Below are 25599 nucleotides of genomic sequence, written 5' to 3'. Positions count from 1 at the left end.
CCTTAACCCCATAGAGAATCTATGAGGTATTGTCAAGAAGAAGATGAGAGACACCAGACCCCACAATGCCGACGAGCTGAAGGCTGCTATCAAAGCAACCTGGGCTTCCATAACACCTCAGCAATGCCACGACGCACTGATGCAGTAATTGATGCAAAAGGAGCCCCGACCAAGTATTGGGTGCATTTACTAAATATACATTTCAGTAGGCCAAAATTTTGGATTTTAAAATCATTTTTTCTAGCTGGTGTTATAAAGTATTCTAATTTACTTAGATAATGACTTTTGGGCTTTCATTGGCTGTAAGCCATAATCATCAACATTAACAGAAATAAACACTGGAAACCGATCACTTTGTAATGACGCTATATAATATGAGTTTCACTTTTTGTATTGAAGAACTGAAATAAATTAACTTTTTGATGATATTCTAATTTTGTGAGATGCACCTGCACATAGTTTGGAAAGTGAAAATCTGTGGCGAGATTCCCTTTAAACCATTTTTTATAACGACCATCAGCGCAATCTTGAGCAATGACGACTTGACGGATGAACGCTCTGTAGAACGATAGTTCTTGTGCAAATCTGTATAGGTCCACCAGGGTCTTCTCCACCGTTATCTTGATTGTATCAAGCTATCAGGTTGCTGGTCTTCCTCTTTGCCTTGTTCATTCTATTCTGCAGATGATGTTGTAACATCAACTGTTCTTCACTGTCCTATTAACGGAATAGAAGAATCCAGGATATCTATAAACAGAAAGATAGTGAGGAAACACATAGCTAACCTAAATGAATTCAAGTCTCCAGGTCCAGATGAATTACACCCCAGAGTGCTGAAGGAGATAGCAGAAGAAATTTTTGAACCCCTCTCTATAATCTTTGAAAATTCTTGGAGAACAGGAGAAGTCCCAGAAGACTGGAGAAGAGCAAATGTTGTTCCTATCTTCAAAAAGGGGAAGAAGGTGGACCCAGGCAACTATAGGTCGGTGAGTCTGACTTCTATACCAGGAGAGATCTTTCAACAAATTATTAAACAACATGTATGTCAGTACCTGGATAAAAATGAAGTGATTAAACAGAGTCAGCATGGGTTTGTAACTAATAAGTCATGTCAGACTAACTTAATTTCCTTCTATGACGGAATCACTGATTGGGTGGATCAAGGAAATGCTGTAGATATAGTATATCTTCACTTCAGCAAAGCATTTGACAAAGTATCTCATACAATCCTTATTGAAAAAATGACTAAGTATGGAATGGACAAGGCAACTGTTAGGTGGATTCATAACTGGCTTAGTGATCGGACCCAAAGAGTGGTCGTAAATGGCTGCACATCCAGTTGGAAGAATGTCTCAAGTGGGGTACCACAGGGCTCTGTCCTGGGCCCTGTATTGTTCAACATCTTTATCAACGATTTAGATGAAGGAATTGAGGGTAAACTGATTAAATTTGCTGATGACACAAAGCTAGGAGGGATAGCTAATAATAGAGAAGAGAGAGAGAGGATTCAAAAAGATATAAATAAACTGGAGCAGTGGGCAGCAACTAACAGAATGGTTTTTAACAGGGAAAAATGCAAAGTACTACATCTGGGCAATAAAAATGAAAAAAGCATATACAGAATGGGAGGAATAGGGCTAAGCAACAGCACATGTGAAAAAGACTTGGGTATACTAATAGATCACAGACTGAATATGAGTCAACAGTGTGATGCAGCAGCAAAAAAGGCAAATGCAATTCTAGGATGTATTAACAGAAGCATACAGTCTAGATCACATGAAGTCATTATTGCCCTCTACTCCTCTTTGGTCAGACCTCATCTGGAATATTGTGTCCAGTTTTGGGCACCACATTTTAAAAAACACATCAACAAACTGGAGCAAGTTCAGAAAAGAGCGACCAGAATGATGAACGGTCTGCAAACCCTGTCTTATGAGGAAAGGTTGCAGGATTTGGGAATGTTTAGTTTGCAAAAGAGAAGACTGAGAGGAGACTTAATAGCTGTCTACAAATATCTAAAGGGTTGTCACATTGTAGAAGGATCATCTTTATTCTCATTTGCACAAGGAAAGACTAGAAGCAATGGGATGAAACTGAATGGGAGGAGACACAGATTAGATATTAGAAAAAACTTTTTGACAGTTAGAGTGATCAATGAGTGGAACAGGCTGCCACGAGAAGTGGTGAGTTCTCCTTCAATGGAAGTCTTCAAACAGAGGCTGGACAGACATCTGACTGGGATGATTTAGCGAAGCCTGCTTTGAGCAGGGGGTTGGACCAGATGGCCCAGGAGGTCCCTTCCAACTCTACGATTCTATGATTCTATGTCCTTCTCCAGTGATTGCTTTCTTCATATGATTTGTCCAAAGTAGGCAAGTCGTAGCTTGGTGGTCCGTGCTTCGAGTAACATGTCTGGCTTGATTTGCTCCAACATTGATTGTTTGCTCTTGTTGCCATCCATGATATTGATAGCATTCATCTCCAGCACCATATTTCAAAGGCGTCCAATATGATCTGGGTGATCTGAATGTCCCACATACACGTTTGCATTCTAATGTGGTACATAAGTCCACCAGTAGATGGCAGTGTTTATCTCATCAATTAGATTTTTATAGAAAGCTTAGCTATTCCTGATGTTAGATTCTGCCACTGTGACTGAAGAACAGGTAACACAGTGCATATGGAATAGCCAGGGTCTGGGCAAAAGTATGCATTAGATCACAAGTGGAGGCAAATTATTCTAGGAGTTGAATAGAAAACAACTTAAAATGCTATTTAGGTGTAGTACTCGCAGGTACGCGGGATGCAGTGACGAGACGGGAGTCGGAGTGAACTTAGGATGTAACTTTTATATATATATATATTTATATCTATAGTGGCTATCTTGAGTAACCGGCAAGCTAACAACAGTTATCCTCGCAGGGATCAAAACAATAATACACAGGTAACACGATCACGACTACCCGGTAGAGACCTGTAACTATAGGGCCGCGGTATGACCAACTACGGGTCCAGAAACTACAGGTTATTAACTACAACGTGTCACTTATCCTCCTCTGACGTCCGGCAGAGTGGTGGTCGGTGTCTCTTCGGCGTCTTAGCCGCTGGGCCCAGCTGACGTGGATCTGACGCAGGCTTCTGGCATGCCTACGCCCAAGTGGAGTATGGGCACAACAGGCCCCTGAAGAGTTCTCCTGTGTTCCGCCTTCCGGCGGAGGCGGGATGGCGTTGGCTGGGGCCCAGGGCATGCAAGCCGCAACCGCGGGCTGGGGCCAGGCAGCAGCGGCCGCAGTTGGCAGCGGACAGGCCAGAGTCGCGGGCTGGAGTCGGGCAGCGGCAACGGGTGATGACGGGCAGGCCGCAGCCGCAGGCTGAAGTTGGGCAACAACGGCCGCAGCCGCGGGCTGGAGTCAGCCTGCGGCAACTGGGGTGGCAGCAGGCAGGCCGCAGCCACAGGCTGGAGTCGGACTGTGGCGGCCGCGGGAAACGCGGTCGTGCAGTCGGTGTCCCTCTGCTGGACGGTTCGGTGTCACCTCCTTCCTGTCTGTGGTGAGTCTCTCTCCAGTCCCTCTAGTTGCCGCTCAACCCTTCTAGCTCTGGCTCTCTGGCGCCCTCTAGTCATCCTGCTCCTTCTCTCCCGTTCTGTCGAGTGCCCCCTGCTGGCGTCCACAGCTCCTTTTATATCGGCTCTGCCCCCACTTCTTCTAGAATTCTCTCCAGTCCGTTCTCTAATTATGTCCCCCGGAAGCAGTCCCCCTAGGAACTTTGGCGACAGTCCCCTTGGTTCCGGCCCGGTTACACAGCGGGGACTCTCCCTCCTACATAGGTACCTGAATATTTTCTTCGCTATTATCTCCACTAGAGTTGAGCGACTTTTGGTTTTTTAGGGTCGCGTTTCGTTTCGTGAAACCCGACTTTTCCAAAAGTCGGGTCGAGCAAGATCGTCCGATTATAGGGAAAAGTCGGGGTCGTCCCGAAACACGAAACCCAATGTAAGTCAATGGGGAATAAAAGTCGGCAGTGAGAGGAGGACAGGAAACACACCTACAGTGCCCATTTGAATGCCAAAAGCATCAATTCTTCTTACTTAAGCTTGTCAACCTTAATTAACTTCATAATACAAGTTACGCACTGAAAAATGGGGGTTATTTGGCTAAAGTTGTGGGGGGGGGGGGGGGGGAGGGCTGGCTGCAGGTTTTCATGTGCCCTGGGCGAAAGAGCGCCCCTTTAACACATACCACAACTCATCATGCTCCAATACGGCAGAGAAATAGCGGTATAGTACAATGAAAAATACCTCACTTTTTACATCTCATGACGAGGCCCATCTATTTCTCCATACAGAATCATTGGTCCCATATAATGTTTGAAACAGTATATGATGAGCTCCACATAATGCTAAAGTATATGTTGGTCCCCATGGATGAAGCTCCACTGTCTTATGGGCCCAAATAATGCTCCAAACATAATGGGCCCCATTTCTAATGCTCTAGTGTATAATGGGCCCTGTAAAAGCTGCTCCAGTGTCTGATGTCCACCTTTGGAATGTTCCAGTGTATGGTGGGCCCCATCTATCATTCTCCAGAGTATAGTGCTCCCCAAAAATTGCTGTCCCAACATTGAAAACAATCAAATAAGTCTCCTCGCTAGGGAATCCCTGTACTTGTCTGGATTCCTCGTCGTCCCCATCTTCCATCTCACTGCACAGTATTTCAAACTTTGCAAGTGCTGTGATCCTGAGCAAGCAGGGGGGGCCCACTCGTTGGCGACGGCACTGGCACAGGGCCCCTGATAGTACGGTGGTGTGTCTGATGGCGGGTGGGCCGAACCTGCACTTTCATCTGCAGCTTCCTCTTTGTCACCGTGTAAGATGGAACTGTATATGGGAAGGGTAACCTGAGTTTCATCAGGGTCAGATTCAGGTCGTGTAGCGTGCGAGGGGAATGTAGTGGTCTGGGTCAATGTACCAGCAGATTCATCGAGCAGTGGCTGGGCATCAGTGCACTTGTGTCGCCCCCAGGAGTACGGTCGCCACAGTGGCATTACCTTCTTCCTAGGGAGTGTGATGTCATGCTTGGGAGCAACGAAGGATCTCTCTAGCAGGTTAACTGATTGGGCGGCGTTATTCCCACGAGTCATGACCCTCCAAACAGCGTTCATGAAGGCAAAGTGTTTGTTTTACGTGGGCAGTATGGTTGCAAAGCTGAACCTTAAAGGAATGTCCAGAAGGGCACCACCAGGAGTGGAGCCTACGGTTAAATTCGACTCCACCTGGGAAACCTCAACCATGCCAGCTACAGAACAGATGCACACATTGCAAGCTTAATTCCGTTAACGAACGAGACTCCGTCATGCCCCGCGGTCCGAGCCCGGCTTACTAGAGAGACACGTGAGGCTCTGGCACATGAGATTGGCCAATAACTGGTGTGTCATGCCCTTACATGTCCGTGGCTGCATGTGCGCTACACTGAAAAGGCCAGCGTTTGTCGCTTACAGGTGCAGATAAACCGCTGAACAACGTTAGTGATAAGGATCACTGATTACAATTATTACCTGCGAACAATGATTTCCCAGTAAGTGCAGGTCAACCGCAGTTCCGGAATTAGGCCTAACCGTCATTCCTGAAAAAATGAAAAACTTACGTGTGCAAACCACAGGTGCTGTAGCTTGCTTAACAGCTCGCCAGCCGTTCTCACGCCCAGTATGGATTACACGTGATTGCACAAAGGTGAGAAAGGGTACCGTATCCCCGGATAACATGTATGGATAGCGTACAAATTCAAAATATATGTCTCAGGAGGCAGGCTCAGACGGTGTTAGGCCCAGAATGGATTGCACGTGATTGCACAAAGGTTAGAAAGGGTACCGTATCCCCGGATAACATGTATGGATAGCGTACACATTCAAAATATATGTCTCAGGAGGCAGGCTCAGACGGTGTCAGGCACAGTATGGATTTGACGGCCCAGACTACACAGCGGAGGAGCAGGGAGAGGTAAAGATTGCAAATGCTGGGGCCCTGCCCAAGCAAGGGGGGCCCACTCGTGGGCGTCGGTACTGGCACTGGGCCCCTCATAGTACGGCGGTGTGTCTGACAGCGGGTGTGCACCACCACCGTCAGAGACACTTGATTGCACTATGAAGGACCCTGTACCAGTGCCCGCGCCCAAGAGTCGGCCTACCCACCTGTCCAGGGCAACGGCACTCGCACGGTGTTGTGCGCTAGGTGGTGACCCCGGCCATGGGGGGGGGGAGGCAGCACAGTTAGGGAGTTTTAGAAAGTGGCATATGTTGATGTTGGACATTCAGCTGATGCAAAAGGTGAAATAGGTCAAGTCCCAGGAAGAGGTGGACCAAAGCAAGCCATTTTTATGTCACCCTATGTGTCATCAGAGGAAGGTGGGACAAAATCCTTGGAAACCCATGCGTGGTTCATTTTAATGAAGGTTAGATCATCCACATTTTGGGTTGACAGACGGGTCCTTTTTTCTGTCAGGATTGATCCAGTTGCACTGAAGACTCTTTCCGATAGCACACTTGCAGCAGGGCAAGCGAGCTCCTGTAAGGCATATTGTGCCAATTCAGGCCAGGTGTCCAGTTTAGCGGCCCAATAGTCAAAGGGGAATGACCTGTGTGGAAGAACATCGATATGGGAGGAAAAGTAGTTTGTAACCATAGTTGACAACTGCTGTCTCCTGTCACTTTCCATCGATGCAGTATTACCAGTTGTGTGAGCGGTACTTGAAAAATCAGTCCACAACATTGTCATGAAACCCCTGTCTCCAACGCCACTTCTGCTGTGTGCACCACGAACACCTCTGCCAAGCTGCCCCCGGCCCGTACGGCTCGTGTGAGAACCATCACCGCTGCTGTGTGCTGGGAATGCCTCAAGCAACCGATTTACCAGAGTTGCTTGTTTATTAGCCAATATTAGGTCAAGGTTCTCCAGTGGCATGATGTTTTGTAATTTGCCTTTATAGCGTGGATCCAGGATGCTGGCCAACCAGTAGTCGTCATCGTTCATCATTTTGGCAATGCGTGGGTCCCTTTTTAGGATCTGCAAGGCATAATCTGACATGTGGGCCAATGTTCCCGGTGTCAATGATGCACTGCGAGTGCTGGTTGGAGGAGCACTTTCTGGCAAATCCACATCCCTCCAGTCACGCACAAACCCTGTACCAGACCTTGCCACGCCAACATTTTCACTTGCCCCACGAGATGCATCCTCCTCCCCTAAGTAATCATCCCCATCATCCTCCTCCTCCTCCTCTTCCTCCACCTCGTCCAGGAGAGGTCCCTGAGCAGACAATGGCTGAATGTCATCAAGGATTCCCTCCTCCTCTTCCTCCTCATCACCATTGGCTGCAGACGCCTGCTCCTTAAGGTGCGTCAAAGTTTGCATGAGCAGACGCATAAGTGGGATGCTCATGCTTAGGATGGCGTCGTCTGCGCTTACCAGCCGTGTGCATTCCTCAAAACACTGAAGGACTTTACAGAGGTCTTTCAGCTTCGACCACTGCACACCTGTCAACTCCATGTCTGCTCTCAAAGTGCCTGGCCGTGTATCCTCCCACAAATGCATTATGGCCTGCCTCTGCTCGCACAGCCGCTCCACCATGTGCAGGGTGGAGTTCCACCTTGTTGCAATGTCGATAATGAGGCGGTGGTTGGGAAGGTGGAGCAATCGCTGCAGCTTCTGCATACGAACGGAGTGTACAGGCGACCGGCGGATGTGCGCGCACAGTCTTCGCACCTTCTGGAGCAGGGCTGTTAACTCCGGATAATTTTTGAGGAAGCACTGCACCACCAGGTTCAAGGTGTGAGCCAAGCAAGGTATATGGCTGAGTTTTAAAAGGGCTATGGCTGCCACAAAATTACGGCCGTTATCACTAACTACCTTGCCTGCCTCAAGATGTACACTGCCCAGCCATGACTCAGTTTGTCGCTTCAAGTACTCGGCCAGCACTTCGGCGGTGTGTCTGTCGCCCAAACATCATCTGCAACACAGCCTGCTGACGCTTTCCACTAGCTGCTCGATAGGGGGACACATCGTGTGCAACAGTGGCAGCTGCAGATGGAGTGCTCGTACGACTGCGCTCTGTGGACGAGCTTTCGCTTCTGGAGGAGGAGGGTCGAACGCCTACAGCCAACTGTTTCCTATACCGTGGGCTAGGCAGCACTGTCCCTCCACCGCTGTCCCCTGTGGACCCTGCATCCACCACATTAACCCAGTGCGCAGTGATGGACACGTAACGGCCCTGGCCATGCCGACTGGACCATGCATCAGTTGTGAGGTGCACCTTTCCGCTCACTGACTGCTTGAGTGCATGGACAATGCGGTCTTTCACATGATGGTGGAGGGCTGGGATGGCTTTGCGAGAGAAGAAGTGGCGACTGGGTAGGTCATAGCGTGGTACTGCATAGGCCATGAGTTCGCGGAAAGCTGTGCTTTCCACCAACCGAAAGGGCATCATCTCAAACGAGATTAGTTTGGCAATGTGGGCGTTCAAACCCAGTGTACGCGGATGAGAGACTGAGTACTTTCTTGACCTACTCATAGTGTCTGGGAGGGTGAGCTGGACTTGAGAGCTGCATATGGTGGAAGTAGCGGTGGACAGGGCGGACTGAGAGAGGGTTGATGGTGATGGAGTTGGTGTTCTTTCTGATGGCCTAGAATCAGTCTTTCGTTGATATAACAGTGGGATTCCCTGACTGCTGTGGCCTTGCAACGACACCTCAACATTTGCTGCTGTGCTAACCGGTGGGCTTACAGTGGGGGAAACAATGTAGCGTTGCTGACTACCTTCGTTGTGATCAGTTGCACATGTGGCACTTGAGGTTTGGTGTTGTGTCCACGCTTGCAAGTGCATGCTGGTTAAATGTCTAAGCATGCAACTGGTATTCAAATTTTTCAGATTTTTCCCTCGGCTAAAGGTCTTTTGGACACTGGACACTTTTGGATTGTGTGAGGCCCAATGAATATCTGAGCGCTATGTGACAGGCTCGATGGCACAGCTGTGACCAAAGTGACGAGAGGATAAGGGAGATTTTGAATTTCTGCAGACACTTGTGGACACTGGACACTTTTGGATTGTGTGAGGCCCACTGATATCTGAGCGCTATGTCACAGGCTCGATGGCACAGCTGTGACAAAAGTGACTAGAGGATAAGGGAGATTGGATTGCTTTTAAAAAAGCAGTTTGCAGAGCAGTGGGTAAACAGCAATGCCAGCCTGTCAGGAAGCCTTAAAAGGCAGCCCCACAACCAACACCACTGATACACCACAATATAGCCTCCCCTTGCACTGCACACACAGTGACTGGTGTGTTGTGCAGGCCAAATTGCTAGCAGCAGAAGCAGTTTTTTTTTCTTCTCAGCAGGACAAAAAAAAAAAAAATTGGGATTGCTTTTAAAAAAGCAGTTTGCAGAGCAGTGGGTAAACAGCAATGCAGGAATGTCATGAAGCCTTAGAAGGCAGCCCAACAACCAACACCACTGATACACCACTATATAGCCTCCCCTTGCACTGCACACACAGTGACTGGTGTGTTGTGCAGGCCAAATCGCTAGCAGCAGAAGCAGTTTTTTTGTCTTCTTCCCTGCCTAACGCTCTCCCTACAGAATCAGCAGCAACCTCTCCCTATACTGAGATCGGCAGAAGTAAGATGGCGGTCGGCGTGCACGCCCTTTTATACCCCCTGTGACGCCCACCAAAGCAAGCCAATCACTTGCATGCCCTTCTGAAAGATGGTGGTGACCCCTGCCTATGTCATCACGTTGCCCACAGTGTCCGTGGATCCTGATTGGCTGAAAAAGAGCGCTAAACAAACTTTTGAAACGCGACTTTGGCGCGTAAGTCGCCGACCTCGTGGCCGACCTCATCCTAGGGTCGGGTTTCGTTTCATGAAACCCGACTTTGCCAAAAGTCGGCGACTTTTGAAATTTTTCGACCCGTTTCGCTCAACTCTAATCTCTACTACTTCAAATATTTTAGGATATATGGCCAATGTGTTCAGAGACATTATAACAAAGGCACAAATTAGACAAGCATTGCCAGGTCTGGACTATACGTAAGGGTGGTATTCAGCCGGATCATGAGGGTTCTGCTGAATTAATTGTTAAAATTACAAGCAGATGACAGAATCGACCCTTTAACAAACCTTGTTGACTTTTAGAATTGCTACTTCCTGTAGGTGGCACTAGAGTTCTAGTCCTCTTCCTCTCTGAAGAGACAATTTGCATATTTCATTTCCGAGAGGAGCATTGCTATGCTTAAAAGTCTCCTCACCTTGGCATTACCTCTTGGATCCCGGTCAGACGCCTCTCACCCAGCCAAACCAGATCTCAAACTTTGCACTGATCAGAGGCAGTACCCGGAAACAGTGTCTGCAAATTAAGATTCTAGCTTAGCTTTTATCCTAAGTCACATTGCAAGGCTCGTTAAAGGGTCGATATTGACTTTTAGTGTTGCTACTTCCAATAGGTGGCACTAGAGATCTAGTCCTTTTTCTCTCTGAAGAGACAATTTGCATATTTAAGGTGTTGCCCCATAAAACAACTCTTATTTTTGCATGAGATATTAGCAGAGAGGCAATGTATTTGTTTCACTCTGTTATTAGATGGTCATCCATTATCATATGCCATCTCACTTCGTCCTCAGAACTGTTCCTCCACATAAAATCCTTTTTGTCCAGACACACACGACCACATCATGTCCTATCCTGCTCCCACCTTCTAACGCTGTCTGTTACTCCTCATTGCTGGCGACGTCTCCCCAAATCCTGGCACTCCTCAACACATCCCCATACTCATTTCTAACATCCTGCTACGATACTCTACACGTTTTTGCAACCATAACAACCTCATACCTATTCATCCAGCCCCCACTCCCCCGGTCCCCCTACCTGGAGCTCTATGGAACGCACGCTCTGTCTGCAACAAACTGTCATTTATCCATGACCTTTTTATCACCAACAAACTCTCCTTCCTTGCCATCACTGAAACCTGACTCACTCCCTCTGACACAGCCTCTCCAGCTGCGCTTTCCTATGGCGGATTCCATCTCTCTCACACCCCTCGCCCCAGCAATAAACGTGATGGAGGAGTTGGCTTGCTCCTGTCTGACACCTGCTACTTTACCCCTATTCAACTTCCACCCTCCGCTACTCTTCCCTCGTTCGAAGGGCAACTCCGTCCGCATCTACTCCCCCTCCAACTGGCTGTCATCTACTGCCCCCCAGAACTAGCCATCTCCATTTTTTTCGACCACTTCACGACCTGGCTACTCCATTTCCTCTCTGCTGACATCCCCTCTATCATTATATGTGACTTCAACATCTCCATTGATGCCTCCACCCCAGCTGCCTCTAAACTTCTATCGCTCATGGCTTCCCTCGGCCTCACTCAATGGTCCTCTGCAGCCACTCACAAAGATGGTCACACGCTGGACCTTGTCTTCACCCATCTCTGTTCCCTCACTGATCTCACTAACTCACCCCTTCCCCTGTCTGACCACAACCTACTGACATTCTCTTCCCTCTCTTCTCCCACTTTGCAACCCCCACTCCACAAACTCGCTCACCCTCACAGGAATATCAAACACCTCAATTTACAATCACTCTCTGAATCCCTTCTCCCCCTCACAGACATAGCTTCCTTTCATGGCACAGATGCTGCTGCCACTTTTTATAACACAACAATAATAGCAACATTTGATTTGGCTGCCCCCCTCATGCAGAGCAAAACTCGTACAATCAACAAGCAGCCCTGGCTGACCAAAGAACTGAGACGGATTTCCAGGGCCACTGAGCGGAGATGGAAGAGAACTCATTCTACCGAGCACTTCAACGCATACAAGCAGTCCCTTGCCAACTTCAAGTCCACGCTCTCTGTCGCAAAACAAACCTACTTTTCATCTCTCATATCCTCCCTGTCTCACAACCCTAAACAGCTCTTCAGCACTTTCAATTCTCTATTCTGTCCCACAGCACCTCCTCCCTCTCCTCTCATTTCTGCTGAAGACTTTGCCTCCTTCTTTAAGCAGAAGATCGATACGATCAGAGAAAGCTTTGGCCCGCAGCCCCCAATGCCCCCTCTTAGCCACTCAGCCCTGTTCTTCCAAAACCAGCTTCTCCACCATGACAGAAGATCAGCTCTCCACCCTCCTGTCAAGATCACACCTCAGCACTTGTGCGCTTGACCTGCTCCCATCCCACCTCATCCCTAACTTTGCCACAGTCTTCATCCCAACTCTTACACACCTCTTCAATCTTTCACTTACAAATGGTGTTTTTCCCTCATCCTTCAATTATGCCTCAATCACACCCATCCTCAAAAAGCCCTCGCTCGACCCATCCTCTGTGTCTAACTATCGCCCAATATCTCTTCTCCCTTATGCCTCAAAGCTACTGGAACAGCATGTATATCTTGAACTGTCCTCCCACCTCACCTCCTGTTCCCTCTTTGACCGGTTACAGTCTGGCTTCCAACCTCATCACTCAACTGAAACTGCCCTAACTAAATTCACTAATGACCTACTAACCGCCAAGAGCAAGCAACAATACTCTGTCCTCCTTCTCCTGGACCTGTCTTCTGCCTTCGACACCGTGGACCATTCCCTCCTGCTACAGATTCTCTCATCTCTTGGCATCACAGACTTGGCCTTATCCTGGATCTCATCATACCTAACAGACCGAACATTTAATGTCTCCCTCTCACACACACCACCTCCTCACCTTGCCCCCTGTCTGTCGGTGTTCCTCAAGGCTCAGTCCTAGGACCCCTACTCTTCTCCATCTACACCTTCGGCCTGGGACAGCTCATAGAATCCCACAGTTTGCAGTATCACCTCTACGCCGATGACACACAGATCTACCTATCTGGACCTGACCTCACCTCCTTACTGACCAAAATCCCACAATATCTGTCTGCTATTTCAGCCTTCTTTTCTGCTCGCTTTCTCAAACTGAACATGGACAAAACAGAATTCATCATCTTTCCGCTATTTCACTCTACCCCTCCACCAGACCTATCCATCAATGTCAATGGCTGCTCGCTTTCCCCAGTCCCGCACGCTCGGTGCCCTGGGGTGATCCTCGACTCTGCCCTGTCTTTCAAACCACATATCCAAGCCCTTGCCTCCTCCTGCCGCTTCAAACACAAAAATATTTCCCGGATCCGCGCATTCCTCAACCATGAAACCACAAAAACACTAGTGCACATCCTTATCTTCCACCTCGACTACTGCAACCTCCTACTCTCTGGCCTCCCTTCTAGCATTCTGGCACCACTCCAGTCCATCCTACACTCTGCTGCCCGACTAATCCACCTGTCTCACCGCTATTCCCCAGCCTCCCCTCTATGCCAGGCCCTTCACTGGCTTCCTATTGCCCAGAGGCTTCACTTCAAAACCCTAACCATGACATACAAAGCCATCCACAACCTGTCTCCTCCATACATCTGTGACATGGTCTCCCGGTACCTTCTCGCAGGCAACCTTCAATCCTATCAAGATCTCCTTCTCTACTCCCGCTTATCTCTTCTTCCCACAACCGCATACAAGACTTCTCCCGTGCTTCCCCCATACTCTGGAACTCTCTGCCGCAACACATCCGACTCTCACCAACAACAGAAACCTTCAAAAAGAACCTGAAGACCCACCTGTTCTGACAAGCCTACAGCCTGCAATGATCCTCAGTCTACTGAACCACCGCACAACCAGCTCTACCCACTCCTAGTGTATCCTCATCCATCCCTGTAGACTGTGAGCCATCGCGGGCAGGGTCCCCTCTCCTTATGTACTTGTGTGTCCCTTGTCTTACACATGTTTATTGTACTTGTCTATATTTCCCTTTTTCATATGTAAAGCGCCATGGAATAAATGGTGCTATATAAATGTATAATAATAATATGCCCATAGCGATTATGGTGTATTCAACCTTAAGGCTGGAATCACACTAGCATATAAAAAAGCAGTCCAATGTTGATCCAGAAAAGTAGGATGAGTGTTATGCAATTTCAATGCAATTTTTAGATTTTGTATGACATCCATATGACATGCATATACAATCTGCATGCAATGCATTTTTATTAATAATAATAATGTTTATTTATATAGCGCCATCATATTCCGCAGCGCTTTACAGTTTAACAGTCATAAGTAGCAACGTTAACAATAATACAATAATTAAAGCAAAATAAAACGACCCTGCTCGTGAGAGCTTACAATCCACAAGGTGGGAGAGATACAAAGTACAGGTGTGTATTTACATTGATGGTCCAGCCATCTTGAGGGAGTGGGGGATAGACAGCGATAGTGAATGGGCTACACACACTTAAGGTACTGTCACACTTAGCGATGTACCAGTGATCCCGACCAGCGATATGACGCGGTCAGGATTGCTGGTACATCGCTAAGTGGTCGCTAGTGAGCTGCCACACAGGCAGATCTCACTAGCGACATCGCTGGGGACGGGGATCGCTACTTACCTGTCAGACCAGGCGATCCTGCGTCCTCCCGCCCGGCTCCACGCTCGTCGCTCAGCTCTCCACAGGAAGCGCCGCAGGAGGTTGAGGACGAGAAACAGTCCAGGACGTTCTCGCGCGATCAGCGATAACCAGCGGGATAGGCTGCTCTGAACAAATGTGTAATGAGGGAGCACCTAAAACTGTGCAAGTTGTGGCTGGTCCTAATTTCTTGGAGTAGAGCATTCCAGAGGATTGGCGCAACACGGGAGAAGTCTTGGACTCGGGAGTGGGAGGTATGGATTAGTGCAGAGGTTAGTCGAAAGTCGTTTGCAGAGCGCAGCGATCGGCTAGGCCGATAGACAGAAATAAGGGAGGAGATTAAGGGGGTGCCGTACTGTGGAGAGCTTTGTGGGTGAGAACAAGTACTTTGAATTGGATCCTATAATGAATGGACAGCCAGTGTGATGACTGGCGAAGAGAGTACCAATTAGCCAGATGGACGACCCTGGCTGCTGCATTAAGCATAGACTGGAGAGGAGAAAGTCGAGTGAGGGGGAGGCCAATTAATAGAGCATGTGGCAGGGCTAAGGGTCTTGTAATTGATGGGAGATATGTGTCTCATAAATGGCTTATCTCCATAATGTAAGCCAGAAGTAAAGCATACCAGATATTGTTATTGTTTTTGTTTGAAGGACCTGTGGTGAGGTCACAGTCATGTGACCAGTCAGCTGCTGGGAACGTGGGTGTGGCTACAGCCTTATAATGTGACCTGCTCCTGAACCAGGGAGCTGTATGTGGGGAGGACTACACCTCCCAGCATGTGCTGAGACTCGCGGTCTGAGTCTGCAACCACGAAGGTTTATGTTTTGTTTGCCTAAGCTAGAGGCTATTTTTGGTGATACGCTGTTTTATGGTTTATGACAGAAATAAACCTCATGAACTTTGGAAGAACCGGTCTCCTGATTGTCTCCCGCTGCACCTGAGCGAGTCACATCCCCACAATCATTACAGTAGTCCAGGCGGGAGTGGATCAGGGCAACAGTGAGGGTTTTTTGTTGTCTCCATGGTGAGAAAAGGGTGGATTCTAGAGATGTTCTTTAGGTTTAAGCAGCAAGAGATTGTATATGGGAGTCGAAGGAGAGATTGGTGTCAAACATAACACCCAGACAGCACGCCTGCTGCTGGGGTGTAATTATGGTGCCACTCACGGAGAGGGAGATGTCAGATTTAGGGAGGTTAGTAGACGGCGGAAGCAGAAGTTCGGTTTTGGAAAGGTTGAGTTTCAGATAGAGAGAGGAAATGATGTTGGAGACTGCGGACAGTCAATGGCATTCTGTAGTACAGCGGGGGTAAGGTCAGGGGATGACGTGTATAGTTGTGTGTCATCAGCATAAAGATGGTACTGAAAGCCAAATCTGCTGATGTTCTGTCCAATTGGGGCCTTGTAGAGAGAGAAGAGAAGGGGCCAAGGACTGAGCCCTGAGGTTCCCCAACAGTGAGAGGAAGAGGAGATGAAGTGGAGCTGGCGAACAAAACACTTAAGGAGTGGTCAGAAAGATAGGAAGAGAACCAGGAGAGAGCAGTGTTCTTAATGCCTAGGGACTGGAGCCTAGATAGGAGGAGATGGTGGTCAACAGTGTCGAAAGCTGCAGAAATGTCGAGAATGAGCAGAGAGTGGTTACCATTACATTTTGCTGTCAGAAGGTCATTAGTAACTTTGAGTGCAGTTTCAGTCAAATGTAGGGAGCGGAAGTCAGACTGTGAAGGGTCAAGGAGGGAGTGAGTGGAGAGGTAACAGGTAAGGCGGGAGTAGACTTGGTGCTCCAAGAGTTTAGAAATGAAGGGGAGATTGAAGACTGGTCTGTAGTTGTTTGTGCAGGATGGGTCGAGAGCTGGTTTCTTTAATAATGGAGTAATGATAGAGTGTTTGAAGGAAGAGGGGAAAATGCCCGAGGAGAGGGAGAGATTAAAGATTGTAGTTAGGTGAGTTATCACGACTGGAGAGAGAGACTCAGGAGATGTGAGGGAATGAGATCAGTAGTGCATGTAGTCGGACGAGAAGAAGATAGAAGCCTGGAGACTTCTTCTTCTGTGATGGGATCAAATGTGGAGAGTGAGCCAGGGAAAATGCAGAGAGGGATGGGAGTCACGGCACATTGGTGGCTGGGAGCAGATATCCTAATGGATATTATCTATTTTCTCTATAAAGTGGGAGGCCAGGTCATCAGCACAAATGTCTGTGATAGGGGCTTGTGCTTTCGGCCTGAGGGAGTGAAAGGTGTCAAGATTCTTGGGGTTGTTGGATAGTGAGGAGATCAGGGTGGTGAAGTATTTCTGTTTGGCGAGGTCAAGGGCAGAGCTATAGGTTCTTAACGTAAATTTGAAGTGGATGAAGTCTTCTGGTGCGCAAGTTTTCCTCCATAAGCATTCAGCACTCCTAGAGCAACGATGGAGAAATCAAGTTTGGGATGTGAGCCAGGGCTGTTTTACTCTGTGCTTGGAGGTTCTGAAGGTGAGGGGAGCTACTTGGTCAAGGGTGCTTCTAAGAGTGTCATTGTAGTAATCTACAGCCAGATCAGGACAGAAAAAAGGAGATTGGAGACAGTGAGGAGTGCAGGGAGTCTGCAAGTGTATGAGGGTTAATGGTTTGTAGATTTCTGAATGTGTGGTAGGCAGGAGTGTGCTGGGGTGGGCAAGGATTTGTGAGCGTGAGGGAGAGAATGTTGTCGTCAGAGAGGGGAAGCGGTGAGTTATCTAGGTAGGAGATTGAACAGAGCCGAGCAAAGCCAAGGTCAAGGGTGTTACCGTCTTTGTGTGTTTCAGAGGTTGATAGCTGTGAGAGGCCAAGAGATGTGGTTACTGATAGAAGCTGGCATGCAGATGTGGAAGTGGGAGCTGGTTTGGGATAATTTAGCAGCTGCTCCAACACACCAGGGGGTGGATAGATGATCAAAGACACTAGTCCTGGCTCCATCTCTATGCTATAACACCTTTCCCAAGATATCCACTGTGACCCCATGGATATACAGTATAGCAGTGAGTATTGAGTACAATTAGAGATGAGCGACTTTGCCTTTTTTCGGGTCGAGTCGGGTTTCATGAAACCCGACTTTCGCAAAAGTCGGATCGAACGCAATCGGCCGATTATCGTGAAAAGTCAAAGGCCGACTGAAACACGAAACCCAATGCAAGTCAATGGGGAAGAAAAGTCGGGAGTGAGTGGAGGACAGGAAACACACCTACAGTGCCCATTATAATGCCAAAAACATAAATTCTTATTACTTAAGCTTGTCAACCTTAATTTACTTTATAATAATAGTTAGGCATTGAAAACTGGGGGTTATTTGGCTAAAGTTGTGGGGGGGTAGGGCTGGCTCCAGACTTTCGTGGGCCCAGGGCCAAAGAGTGTCACTGGACTCCTTTAACACATGCCACAATTCATGATCCTCTGATACGGCAGAGAAATAGCGGTATAGTACAATGAAAAATACTTCACTTCTTACATCACATGACTGATATCCATTTTAAATTCTCCAGTAGCTCCAAAAACGGACAGTATATTACTCCATACAGTATTATGGCCACCGCATAGTGCGCCATACAGAGTAATGAGGCCCATATATTTCTCCATACAGAAACATTGGTCCCATATAATGTTCGATACAGTATATGATGAGCTCCACATAATGCTACAGCATATGTTGGTCCCCATGGAAGAAGCTCCACTGTCTTATGGGTCCAAATAATGCTCCATATGTAATGGGCCCCATTTCTAATGCTCCAGTGTATAATGGGCCCTGTAAATGCTGCTCCAGTGTCTGATGTCCCCCATTTGGAAAGCTCCAGCATATGATGGGCCTCACGGATGATGCTCTAGTGTACGATTGGTCCAAATAATGCTCCATATATAATCTGCCCCATTTACAATGCTCCAGTATATGATGGGCCCCATGGATGATGCTCCAGTGTCTTATGGGCCCAAATAATGCTCCATATATAATGGGCCCCATTTCGAATGCTCCAGTGTATAATGGGCCCTGTAAATGCTGCTCCAGTGTCTGATGTCCACCTTTGAAATGCACCAGTGTATGGTGGGCCCCATACAGTATATCATTCTCCAGAGTATAGTGCTCCCCAAAAATTGCTCCCAACCTTTAAAAAAATAAATAAGTCTCCTCGCTTGGGAATCCCTGTACTCTGGACTCCTCGTCGTCCCCATCTTCCATCTCTCTGCACTTGGACTGTTTAGGCAGAGGGCGTACAGACGTGATGTAATCGCGCTCTCTGACCAGAATGTCACTGTCAGGAAACGCGGAAGAGGTCACGGCGGTGGAGCAGGGAGAGGTAAGTATTTCAACTTTGCAAGTGCTGTGATCCTGAGCAAGCAGGGGGGTCACTCGTTGGCGACGGCACTGGCACAGGACCCCTCATAGTACAGCAGTGTGTCTGACACCGGCAGAGACACTTTTGCGTACTATGAGGGGTCCTGTGCCAGTGCTGTCGCCCTTGAGTATGCCTCCCCACCTGCTCAAGGAACCTTCACTTTCATCTGCACCTTCACCTTTGTCACCGTGTAAGGTGGTATAGTATGCGGGAAGTGGAACCTGAGTTTCATCAGGCTGTGTAGAGTGCGAGGGGAATGTAGTGGTCTGGGTCAATGTACCAGCAGAATCATCTAGCAGTGGCTGGTCATCAGTGTACTTGTGGCTCCCCCAGGAGTACGGTCGCCACAGTGGCATTACCTTCCTCCTAGGGAGTGTGATGTCATGCTTGGGAGCAACGAAGGATCTCTCTAGCAGTTAAACCAACACACAACACAGTTCCCACTCCAGGCCAGCAGGAAGAGCTCTGAACCTGACTGCTGAGGAGCTGCTCTCTGTGGTCGGGAGGAGGGAAGTTAGGGCAGTCTGTGAAGGGAAGGGGAAGTGTGTGGACGTGAGAAGTGAAGCTGGAGGATGAGCAGAGTTAAGGCTCACTCCTAGCTGGAGCGCATGGTCCGTATTCCGGTCTCCAAGTTTGTAGGGACACTGACTGTCCTGCAGCAGAAACCGGAGGAAGTAGCAGCTGTAAATTCTCTGTTCCCAACTAAGGCTCGGAGGCCCCCAGCAGCGACGTGTGTGAGCCAGAAGGAAAAGGCTACGGCTGCCTGCCATACGAGAAATTTGCTTCCAGGCTGACCAACTCCTTCTCCATCTGTACTCTGGGTCCTGGACGGCACTTACCAAGTACAGGTAAAGGAACTGCACGACTGTGTCTGCCATCTTTCTCCTGCGCCTGGCGCATGGCTCTGCTACATCATCTACCAACTCTTTCATCTGCCCTGCAACTACGGCCCTACCTGTGCAGGGCTTCTACATCTTAGCTGCACCACAACATCTGTCCCAGAGAAGCAACACTGCAGCGCTGGTCAATCTGATCAGAAACCACAGGTGGCGTCACGTATCATTCACCTATAAACATTATTTGCATGGACACCCAGGGCCACGGACCGGGTCACCACCACCGTGACACATCCCTCTGAGACACCGGCCCGGTACCGATTAACCCCACTGCCCTGGCTGGCGACCCACACTCCATGTCAGATTCATCTTGGACTGGGGAATTCACGATTTGACTTGGTAACCCAGGCATGGTATGTGAAAAGAGCTCCATGGAGTAATCTGTAGTGTGGCCTGCCGCATCCTTCACTTTTGGTGGGGGTGAAGGACACAAGGAAAGGGGTTGTTCCTGACCAAGAGCCTCCACTGACGACTCAGTGCTTTTATTTTTTGAAACTTCAGAAGAGGATGCGATAGGCTGGTGTATGAGAAGGTACAAGGTGTATATAGTATTGGGGAGAATTTGAATCTCCCTAGAGATTTTAGGAGGCTGAACTATTATCTCAGGCCTACTATAGATTACACCTCAATTTAACAGGCTGAAATTGGCTGCTGTATGACAAGGTACAAGGTGTATATAGTATTGGGGAGAATTTGAATCTCCCTAGAGATTTTAGGAGGCTGAACTATTATCTCAGGCCCACTATAGATTACACCTCAATTGAACAGGCTGAAATTGGCTGGTGTATGAGAAGGTTCAAGGTGTATATAGTATTGGGGAGAATTTGAATCTCTCTAGAGATTTTAGGAGCCTGACAATGATGCTCTCAGTCCACGTATGGCAGCAGGCAGCCTAATAAGCAGGACTGCTGCACACAAAAGTGTGGAAAAATGAACGCTTGGTAACTGTGCAGAAAAGAGGAAGAAAAGTATTTTTGCTTTTAAAAAAGCAGTTTGCACAGCAGTGTGCAAACAGCAATGCAGCTATCAGGGAGCCTTATAAGGCAGCCTAATAACCAACAGAGCTGATGCACAAAAATATATCCTCCCCTGTCACTGCACACAAGCTGTTGTGTTGTACAGTGAAAATCGCTACCAGCAGAAGCAGTTTTTTTTTCTTCTTCCCTGCCTAACGCTCTCCCATCTTCAGAATCAGCAGCAGCAGCAACCTCTCCCTATGCTAAGATCGGCAGAAGTAAGATGGCGGTCGGCGTGCACGCCCTTTTATAGCCCCTGTGACGCCACACAAAGCAAGCCAATCACTTGCATGCCTTTCTCAAAGACGGTGGTGACCGCTGCCCATGTCATCTCGTTGCCCACAGTGTGCGTCCTCCATCATCGGCTGAAAAAGGGCGCTGGAAGCATCATTTGAAATGCGACTTTGGTGCTCTGGTCGCCAACCTCATGGCCGACCTCACCCTATGGTCGGGTTTCGTTTCATGAAACCCAACTTTAGCGAAAGTCGGCGACTTATGAATTTGACCGACCCGTTTCGCTCAACTCTAAGTACAATGTAACAGATGAATTATAGCAATGAGTCAGCAAGCAGAGCTCTATGTTCTATACCATTAAAATATATTGCAGGGTGATAGGCAGCAGATGAGACAACAAGCATAGGTGTAGAGTTGTACCATTAAAATATATTGCATGGTGATAGGCAGCAGATGAGACATCAAGCAGAGGTGTAGAGTTGTATCGTTAAAATATCTTGCAGGGTGATAGGCAGCAGATGAGACAGCAAGCAGAGGTGTAGAATTGTACCTGGGTGAAGAGAGAAGATGGATGTTAATTCATTGCCATGGATTAACTGCTTTTTCTAAATGCTTAGCTGCTGAGATGCTTTGTTGAGGGGATGCATGCACCCCACAAATTTTTAATATAACATTTTACATACAGTAATTTTTATGTAATTTAAAGCTAGTTTTCTAAGTAATAAAGCAATCGTATATATAGATATAGATAGATCTATAGACAGTTAGCTGTCAGATATTTAACAAGCTCTGTGAAGGTTATCCGGCAGCTTTTTAGGAATAAGTTTTTTAAAAAATGCTATTTTTAATAGCCAGCTAAGGTAAAGCAGACAGCAGTGAGCTGGTATTAATAGTCTGGGAAGGGGCCAATAACCAAGAAGCTTCCCAGCCTATTAATATCAGCTCACAGCTGTCTGCTTAGCCTTTACTGATTATTAAAAGTGGGGATGCTAAAAAAAAAAAAAAAAAAAAAAAAAAAAAAAATTGTGGGGTCCCCCTATTTTTAAAAACCAGCAATGGCTAATCATACAGCTACGGGCTGATATTAATAGGTTGGGAAGGATCTATGGATATTGGCCTCTTCCCAATCTAATAAGACCAGCCCTCAACCTCCCCAGAAATGGCCCATCCATTAGATGTGCCAATTCTGGCTCTTAGCCTCGGCTCTTCCCGATTGCCCTGTTGCGTTGGCAATTGGGGTAATGGTTTTGGGGCTGATGTCAGCTGTTTAATGTCCGTTAAAATCGTGTCCATGGGTTAGTAGTGAGAGGTGTCTATCTGACACCCCCATTACTATCCCCACAGTCAAAAGAAAGAAGCACACAAACAAAAGAACTTTATTTGTAAAAATCACTCTACGACAAATTCCCTCTTTCACCCATTTATTACCATCTATATATATAAAATTGAATGAATGTGTCTATGTGTGTATCACCAACCAATCACGAAGCATCTTTCATTTCACCAGATCTGTTTAATAGATGAAAGCTGAGCTGTGATTGGTTACTATGAGCAACAGTTTTCCCACTCCACAATACCTCCTCAAACACTGACGTGGAGGGAGAAATCTAGCATCCCTGGGAACATAAGCTCCCAGACATTGTCTGTCCCCATAAAGGATCAGATTGCACATGACAGAAATGAATCACCCACTTCCGTGCCCATATACCCATCACACATCCTCCATCTCATAGGCACACCTTCCCTCTTAAAGGGATCTCCAGTATGGAAGTCAGGGAAAATCCATCCAGCGCTTTGGTTTTGACCCCAGGCCTCTCTTAAGTCTATGTGCACACGTATGCAGAAAATTCCTGACAAAAAAAGCAGACTCCTTCCCAGAAAACGCGCTTTTTTTCACGCGTTTTTTGCACGTTCTTGCAGCGATTTTTGCGCGTTTTTGCATCACAGCGATCTGTGATGTGGATGTGACAGATCAGCGATCTGACACATGACAGTTATGTCCCCCCTGGGACAGTGTAATAAAGTTAAAAAAAAAAAAGTGTAAAAATAATTTATAGAAAATCACTAAATAAATGTAAAAAAAAAAAACAAAAAAAAAAAAAAACACAATAAAAGTACACATATTTAGTATCGCCGTGTCCGTAACGACCCGCCCTATAAAACTGTCCCATTAGTTAACCCCTTAAAAAATAAAAAACAAAGCAAAAAATAATGCTTTATTATCATACCGCCGAACAAAAAGTGCAATAACGCGCGATCAAAAAGATGGATATAAATAACCATGGTACCGCTGAAAACGTCATCTTGTTCCGAAAAAACGAGCCACCACACAGCGTCATCAGCGTAAAAATAAAAAAGTTATAGCTCGCAGAATAAAGCGATGCAAAAATAATTATTTTTTATATAAAATTGTTTTCAGTGCATAAAAGCTCCAAAACATAAAAAAAGACAAATGAGGTATCGCTGTAATAGTACTCACCCGAAGAATAAAACTGCTTTATCAATTTTACCGCACGCTGAACGGTGCAAAATGCACCCCCCAAAAAAAATTCTTAAAATGCTGGTTTCTGTTCATTCTGCGTCCCAAAAATCGGAATAAAAAGCGATTTAAAAAAAGTCACGTGCCTGAAAATGGTACCAATAAAAACATCAACTCGTCCTGCCAAAAATAAGACCACATATGACTCAGTGGGTCAAAATATGGAAAAATTATAGCTCTCAATATGTGGTGATGCAAAAACTATTTTTACAATAAAAAGCATCTTTTAGCGTGTGACAGCTGCCAAACATAAAAACCCGCTATAGGCTATATGCCCACGCTAGCGTTTTTAATTTTATGCATTTATTTAATGCCTCATCACTACCTACTTGCTTTAGTTCTCTAAATGCTTTCTTTTTGTCCCTTATTGCGCCCTTTACAGCTCTATTTAGTCATAGTGGTTTCCTCCTATTTCTCGCATGTTTATTCCCATATGGTATATATTGTGCACAGGTCCTATTCAGGATGCTAATAAACGTCTCCCACTTTCTTTGTGCATTTTTATGACCGCATGATGTGGGATATTAGAGGTAGTAATCCGGTGGCTCTGATGGGATGATGTGTGATATTAGGGGTAGTAATCCTGTGGCTCTGGCCGATGGGATGATGTGGGATATTAGGGGTATTAGTCCGGTGGCTCTGGCTGACGGAATGATGTGGGATAATAGGGGTAGTAGTCCGGTGGCTCTGATGGGATGATGTGGGATATTAGGGGTAGTAATCCTGTGGCTCTGGTCGATGGAATGATGTGGGATATTAGGGGTATTAGTCCGGTGGCTCTGGCTGACGGAATGATGTGGGATAATAGGGGTAGTAGTCCGGTGGCTCTGATGGGATGATGTGGGATAATAGGGGTAGTATTCCAGTGGCTCTGGCTGACAGTGTGAAGGGTTAATACTAAAATCAGAGCTGAATTTTCGTTTTGTCCATTCTCTGAAGGTTTCGTTTCTTCATTTTTGTTGCTGTAAGATAAATTTTTGTAATTGGCAAGGGCTGTCATGAAACCAGACTGTACTCATCAGGTGCAAAGATAAGGGAGGCGGGAGTGTAAAACTCTGAAGAATATGCCATTATACCACTTTCTATGCTATTTAGGTATGGACATATATGCAGTTCCGGTTTTCTTGCAATATTATTGGCTTACAAAGTGAAGCATTACCATGATGTTATTGGTAGTTGAGAACCTTGCATAATTAAGCAAAAGATTAGAGTTGAGCGAAACGGGTCGAAATATTTCAAAAGTCGCCGACTTTTGGCAAAGTCGGGTTTCATGAAACGAAACCCGACCCTAGGATGAGGTCGGCCACGAGGTCGGCGACTTACGCGCCAAAGTCGCGTTTCAAAAGTTTGTTTTGCGCTCTTTCAGCCAATCAGGATCCACGGACACTGTGGGCAACGTGATGACATAGGCAGGGGTCACCACCATCTTTCAGAAGGGCATGCAAGTGATTGGCTTGCTTTGGTGGGCATCACAGGGGTTATAAAAGGGCGTGCACGCCGACCGCCATCTTACTTCTGCCGATCTTAGCATAGGGAGAGGTTGCTGCTGCTGATTCTGTAGGGAGAGCGTTAGACAGGAAAGAAGAAAAAAAACTGCTTCTGCTGCTAGCGATTTTGCCTGTACAACACACCAGTCACTGTGTGTGCAGTGCAAGGGGAGGCTATATTGTGGTGGATCAGCGGTGTTGGTTGTTAGGCTGCCTTCTAAGGCTTCCTGACAGCTGCATTGCTGTTTACCCACTGCTCTGCAAACTGCTTTTTTAAAAGCAATCCCAATTTTTTTTTTGTCCTGCTGAGGTACTGAGCGTGCATTTTTTCACACCATACAGCGGTGTACACTCCTCACACAGTACCGTGTAACGGCTGTTATCACAGCCACAGTGAAGCTATCTGTGTGTCACTCTGTGAGAATAAGTCGAGGACATGTTCCGTTCTTACAGACCTGCACCTACTAGTTTTGTCTAGCTTTCAAACAGTTAAATATATTTGCTGTTTGATCACATTCAAAACTATAGAGAGACAGCGTGTGTCAGTCCGTATACTTAAAAAACACGGAGCTTGACAA

General features: G+C 47.1%; 1 long non-coding RNA gene across 3 annotated transcripts in view; it reads right to left on the bottom strand.

Moving 5' to 3' along the window:
• Positions 1-349: 349 nt before the first annotated feature.
• Positions 350-25599, bottom strand: part of LOC141096842 (uncharacterized) — a 36370-nt gene continuing 11120 nt past the window's right edge. The window contains exons 2-3 of one of the 3 annotated variants that reach the window (XR_012233795.1): positions 21416-21545; positions 350-747 (exon numbers count right to left, since the gene is read on the bottom strand). This is a non-coding gene — a long non-coding RNA (uncharacterized lncRNA). Of the gene's footprint in view, positions 748-21338; positions 21546-25599 lie in introns of those variants that run through there. The other 2 variants (XR_012233794.1, XR_012233793.1) reach the window with 2 other exon arrangements.

Source organism: Dendrobates tinctorius, unplaced genomic scaffold, assembly GCF_039654945.1.
Source record: "Dendrobates tinctorius isolate UK_male_01 unplaced genomic scaffold, ASM3965494v1 ptg000079l, whole genome shotgun sequence".
Lineage (NCBI taxonomy): Eukaryota > Metazoa > Chordata > Amphibia > Anura > Dendrobatidae > Dendrobates > Dendrobates tinctorius.
Note: the sequence above shows the minus strand (reverse complement) of the source record. Positions and strands in the feature narration are given on the sequence as shown.